Source organism: Glossina fuscipes, unplaced genomic scaffold, assembly GCF_014805625.2.
Source record: "Glossina fuscipes isolate IAEA_lab_2018 unplaced genomic scaffold, Yale_Gfus_2 214, whole genome shotgun sequence".
Taxonomy (NCBI): Eukaryota; Metazoa; Arthropoda; class Insecta; order Diptera; family Glossinidae; genus Glossina; species Glossina fuscipes.
Genome location: NW_023998557.1, coordinates 27,701 through 34,421, shown reverse-complemented (window position 1 = coordinate 34,421; position 6,721 = coordinate 27,701). Strand labels below are relative to the sequence as shown.

At 29.9% G+C, this 6,721-nt stretch overlaps 1 long non-coding RNA gene across 1 annotated transcript; it reads right to left on the bottom strand.

Moving 5' to 3' along the window:
* Positions 1-2,453: 2,453 nt before the first annotated feature.
* Positions 2,454-2,706, bottom strand: LOC119642108. Its single transcript, XR_005247952.1, has 2 exons — positions 2,610-2,706; positions 2,454-2,517 (listed from the first exon to the last, which is right to left on the bottom strand). It is a non-coding gene; the product is annotated as an uncharacterized LOC119642108 (long non-coding RNA).
* Positions 2,707-6,721: the final 4,015 nt, after the last annotated feature.

Genomic DNA, 6,721 nt, shown 5'->3' with positions numbered 1-6,721 from the left:
AAAGCAATCGGAACAATTTCTTTTTGGAGCAATAATGTATATTTGTCTGTCTATGGTAATCATTTTTTCTGTTGTAAGAACAAGGATACTGCCTTCAAATTTGGCATTCAGGATTTTATTATATAGGGGCGAAAGCAGTCGAATGCATGCGTGCCGCGCACCATTAACCGAGAGAGTCTCTAATTTCAAAAACAAACAATATTTTACTCTTTACTTCTAAACTATAGCAGATATAAAGCTCACAATTTGTACACATATTTCATGGATAACCCTAGAAATACGAAAAAACATGCGCTACGTGCGTTAAATATTGCAACATATCGCAATTTACTTCTGTTAGGTTTTTTTTTCATTTTTTAAGATGACGATGGAAGGAGAAACGATATGCAAACTTTTTATTTATTATTATTATTTAAAGAATTCATCAAAGAAACGTTCAGCTTCCGTGACTTAAAACTGACCCCGTGTTAGCGTCAGAGTTCAAAGGTTGACGCAGAAGAAGTTTCAAAGAGAGCTACAAATATGATTAGCTTAGAAATTTGCAAATAAAGCTGAAGCCCATTGTTTAGTCCGTTAAATTTATTAAATTAGTTGATGAAAAGAAAAATTTAGTTTACAACTCAATATATTGTCAATGATGGTTTGTCCCACATTTATTCTTTAAATTCTTAGAGCTCTTTCCATTTTTGTTGTTGTTTAAACGGTAAGAAAACTTTCACCTTTAAAGAAACATTGCTTGCCAAGAAAACTGAGTAAAGAAAAGTTGAATTTTCTTTAAGAACTTGAAAATAGAAGCTACCCGGAATCTGTTGCAATAAGATGATATTAGCAATAATAATATTAATAAACCAACATCTGCTTCATAAAGTTTGGCATTTTTGTCGATGTGTATGCTTACGAAATTCCTCTGTACTGTTGTTTTTTGTAAAGTATAGGCTATCAAAAAGAAAATTTTTTTCATTCCATACATTTGATTAGCTTAAAATTCTCTGTCATCGGTCCGACTATTCATTTCCTATGCTTGTAGTTGTAAAATTGATAAAAAAAAAACCCTGGTTAACATATATCTAATAAATTAAGCTGTAGATCCTGTATGAACTCAATGCAGAAATTGGAAAAATAAGTTATTACATATAAAATCGAGCCGTCTAAACGGTCAACGCGAATATGGTTCTAGACCAAATACCACACCAACAATTAGCAAAATACTTTGAAACTTTTTTGTCCGAGTTTGTGGCGATTAATATCAGATATTTTATTATTTTTTTATATGTATTTATCTTTTTATATATATTTATCATTTATTTTATATATATTTTTTAATTTCATTTATCACAATTAAGATAGATAGACAAATCCCTTATCACGCCGATCTATGCTTGTCTTTCTATTTATTTGTTCGTCCAATGTTGTTCCACGTATGTGTGTGTTCAACCGGCAGGTAGAAATTATTGACATACATTGATGAAGTTTGATACCCCAACTTAAGAACAAACGTGGTTCGGATCGAAGCACCTTTCGACCAACGCCTCCTTTTGATAAGTCGTATATATTTCTAAACAAAATCTTCGAAATACCAACAAAACTACGCATTAAGTTTTAATTTTCTATAACCATTTTTGCCCCTCTGAGAATTTCAATAGCGTAGATACGAAAGGAAGAAAATATATTTCGACAGAATTGTTAGTTACCACAAATTATAGAAGTATATATATAAAATTACGATATTAAATATCTCCGGATGTTTACTTATATAACTAAACCCAGTAGATAAAGAAATAGCTTAAAGTCATGCTATTCGAATATTTTTTTATTATACTTTTAATATTATCTACATCTTACTTATACGGTGTGTTGTCTGACTACTATATACATGCGTTTATTTAATAGATTTCTTAAGAAAATATTTTCAAAAGGAGTTTAAGATGTTCGGAGAATTAAAAAAAAAAAAAAACAATGATCATAGTTGAAAAACTTGCAAAAGCAAGCGTCAATAATTCTATAAATCCAGTTTTGCTGGCCTAGTTACGTAAGATTTTAGGTGACTTTTAATAATGATACCATGCTATGTATTATGATTATATAATAATGACAATATTTGTGCAAAAAATTGAAAAAGTTATGAAATTAACTTTTCTGTATTTAGAAAGAATTTATTAAATCATTTTGAAAATATTTGAGAAATGTTAAATGTTTTTAGGAAATATAAAAGGAAAGTTTCCTTAAACATATAATGTGATATAAACATATCACAAGAAAAAGTAGGAATTAAAACAAAGCAAAAAAAATTACATGAAACTAAAAATTCAATTAAAAAAACGAGATTGCTTTAACCAGAATTTTACTTTTCATATAAAAGTTAAAATAATTCGTACTTACAAAGTATTTTTAAATATTTTATTAAACTTTATAATTAATTAAAAAAAATTTTTTTTGTTTCTTTTTTTATTTTAAATGTATAATTCCTCTTTGATTTAAAAAAATTGTAAATTTCACTGCACTTTTCCTGGTTATTTTCTGTAATAAAAAAGATAATTTTTCTTTTTTTGTTAAACAAAATATTTTGATTTTTTTGATATATATATTTAGTTTAAAACTAATTTAAATACTTTTCTGTTCAGGAAAATGTTGGCTTGAATTTAATTTTCTATTGAAAAATTTTAGTGCAATTAAAAATTCTTGATTTGCGTACGTTTACAACGAAATCCTGTGCAGACTGAACGAAATATTGTGTAAAACGTGGCTTTTACACGATTGTATGTATATGCGCAAACTGCCAACAATAACAAGAAAAAAAAACAAAAAAAAAGTGAAATAAAAAAACTAATGCAACAACCCATGTGAATTCAACAGAAATCCACCACTTGCCCTAGCGGAAGAAAAATAGAGAGAAAGAAAGAGAGCAATAGAATGAGAGTAATAGTTATTCAACACCCTTGAGTAAATGTATGAATCAAGAGCAACATGTTGCTCAACGCCGTAATAAGGACACTAAATGTCTGCAGTACGTTGAAAGAAAATATGTAGAAAATATAATCCTTCATAAGGTTAAATAAGCCAATTGATAACACAAAAGCGATTATGAAGGTATTTGTTTTTCTTTTTTCTCAACTTCCTTTGCTTAAAACTGTATACAGCTTCCGAATTAAAGGTCCCGTGGGAGCAGTGTTTGAATTCGCTATGCCGACCTTTTTGTCGACCTTTGATTTGGTAACAGTATACACGTCTTTAAAGTAAATGCACTTAAAGCTTTGTTGTCTATTATAAGTTTGGAGGGAAATTTTTTACATTCACCACGGGGAGGATATTAAATTTCGGCCACGTCTGTGAAGCACAAAAAAGAAAGCATAAGGCATACATATGTTACTGATTAGAAAGAATAACAGAATTAATTTAAAGCCGTTCGTCTCTCCACTTAATTAAATAAATGATTACGATGTCAAAACACTGTCCAGGAAGAAGGAGATTAAGTTCCAAATTTCTTCATATTAATCTTGTCAGACTAGGGTCAAGGCGGAAATATTGTAAAGAAGTTAGCACACAAGCTAATATGCGAGTTCCTTATAATTTGAACCAAGTATAAATAATTTTTGAAATATATACGATATACAATATATACAATGGGACTTGCGATCAACAAGTCAAGTGACTGGATTTTGTCTCCATTGTTCATTTAAATATTATACGCAAGTTATTACACAAACAGGTAAAGTGCCGACGATAGCCGTATACATTACTTCTTTTTTGTTTTGAATGCTTTTTGCATAATTTATGCTCGCGCGTACTTTCCTTCATAATGTAAATCTCCTTTTTTTTGTTAATACATAATTAATTTTACAAAAACCTTTTTTATGTTTAATAACATAAAATTTTCTAATTGTTTTTTTCCTTGGAGGCTTAGGCTACTTTCTTAGATTGTAATTACATTACAACATTACAACATTTCGGTGTTATCAGCAAAGAATTGAATTATAGATCTTTCGAATCATCATCGTCGAGGCACTTGTATTTTTTTTCCTTATGCTGATTACATATGTAAATTTTACTTTAAATCAGGGTATGTTAAGTTTTTCCAGATATATGTAAAACCCAAAGGAACTTACGATAGAATCTCGTTTCATTGTACCGATCGGTTCAGAATCATTTTCTGAACTAAGGTAAAATTGTCTGCCTATTTGTACGTCGGTTTCGAGGCTGTCTACTCATTTAATTTTTTCTACAACCTTCAAATTTTTAAGTTACCTCGACAAATTTAACACACTGAACTGCCTTAACCTAAGAATGAATAATTTTGAAAGTGAATTAATTGGCTAGGACCAGGTTTTTACAACCACAATGTCTTACTTTGAAAACGTCGTTTTATGAAAAAAAATTGCAATTTTGGAAATCGCTGCAAACAAGATTATTGAGTAATATTTGTCATTTTGGCGTGCTAAACTGACGTTAAAAATTTGAATAAATTCGCCAAATTTTCTTAATCGTCTTCCACATAACCGTTCGTGTGAAAAACAAAATCTTAATGGGGCGAAAATGAAGATTAATTTCCAGCAGTAATTTGAGAATTTGGATCAAACCGGTCTATTTATGGGACCCCATATCACACAATTTATTGGCAATTATAACCCAAATGATTTTTTTGTTAAATCGTTCGTCTTTCTGTCCGTTGGCATGAATATTTTCATTGATTGTTTAATTGGTTCCCTGGATCAAAACTCGTTGCTGGCATGATGAGTTGCGAAAATTTTAATTCATTGCTTTCCTGATTCAAGAATTGATCGTTTTATTGTTCCAATTAACTTGATTTGTAAGCCTTCCGCCCAGCCCATTGCTATATTTTTCGAACATTTTGCTATTTTAGGAAAGTTTTTGATATAGAGCTCTATTTTTACTCAGTTACTTATTTTAAAGTTAGGTCTTCATATTTATTTTAATTTTTTGACATATCTACTTTTGAAAGACTAAGTGAACCATTAAACCGCTCCTGGAAAAATACTCGTGGGATTATTCTTTTTACAATAGTCTTGTTCGATTAACAGCGAAGCATAAGAAATTCTTGAAAATATAAAAAATTTATTGTAGGCAAAACCTGAAGTTTGCCCGGTTGAGTCAAGAAACGCACATTAGATCACTCTTTGAAGATGTTGAAGTTGATTGCAATTCATGCCCAAGGTCAAGCTAATAACGTAGAAACTTACACGAATTATATCTGAATTTTCAATGAACAATTCAAACAGGCAGCTTCGTTGAATAGTAATTTTCTTTTTAACTTAATTGCACTTTTTGTACAGAAGCGTAGTATCGTAAGTAAGTATCGTTCTAATATAGATTCATTTGTTTCAAGACAGCAAGGTATTGTGTGCTCATAGGACCGTACACGGTGAGTGTATTCATTCGCGTTTGAAGAAACTGATCTACTTCTAGTAGTGACGTTAAAAAACCTTCTCCCTAAAGATATGAAACAAAGCTTTTCCCCGATCCCTATTAAAAACGACTATGAAGAAAAAATTGCAGCATTTACCTTCATACCATAGAAAAGAAAAAGAGCATATTACAAGTTTTCACAGAGGACTTATTGATGCTTTCACTTTTAGTTTCTTTTATGTATATCTCGTTAACTAAGGCAAGAAATTTTTGGCCCTTATTTTAATAGAAGTTAAAAAGAAAATTTTAACCAAAACATTTTTACTTTTTCGTACTTTCAATAAAGTTTGTTTTTAGTGTGGAAACGTTGTACTTTGAAGACAAGATAACGTCGTTTCCGTCTATCAAGTTTTTCTGACAGAAAATTAAGTTTTAATGCAAAAAATTTCGAAAGTAATTAACAAGTAAAATTGGAAACAAGCATCGACTAAATAAAAATTTTCTAAAAAAAGTTAATAATTTTAATTTAAAAAATCTTAAAAAATAAAATGTAATTTTATATTTTTCTTTTTTTTTCTTGTTTTTTTTGAAGATATTCACTATTCACAATATGGAGGTATTCACTATTAACTTTTACAATTTTAATTAATACAAATAACTGCGAAAATATTGAATAGAAAGTACATTGTAATAATAGACAACTAAAAGGTGAGTAAAAAATTTCGGATGTTTATTCGCTACACAACTTGCGGTACTGGGTTATATTCTAACACGTTTGTGCGGGTGCATACTGCATCCAGAAGGCCTTCAGATATACTCACCTTTTATTATGTCGATCGCTTTCGGAACAGATTCTGAATCGATCTAAGCTTGTCTATCCATCTGTCTTTCTTTTCGTTTTTCCACCTAATCCTCTTGTTTTTTTTTTTTTTTTCCAACTACAGACTCCAAGTTTTTAGATCTTTTGATGAATTTTGACTCACTGCTTTGGCTTTGCTGTGCCCAAGGAGGAACGTTATTGAAAAAGGTTCGGATCGGATCACTGTTTTAACCATTTCCCTATTTTGAGAAGTCGTTACATGAATAGCTGTAGCGTGGTGGGGCGCGGTCCCAGTTTTACTAATGTATTAACAAGGAAATATTTGAAAACATAAAATAATTTTAAAATGTTTAGTCCTTCAGTGTAATTTTGTACGAAACAGTTTCGGCTGTTTAAAGGGAAACAATAATGCAAGAGTGTACTGAGGGAAAACATCACAGTAATAATTAAAAAATTAAAAACATATTTTTGGCAATTATTTTTTTATAAAGAAGAAAAGATGATGAAATAATAATATATGCATAGTGAAGGCATTTACCT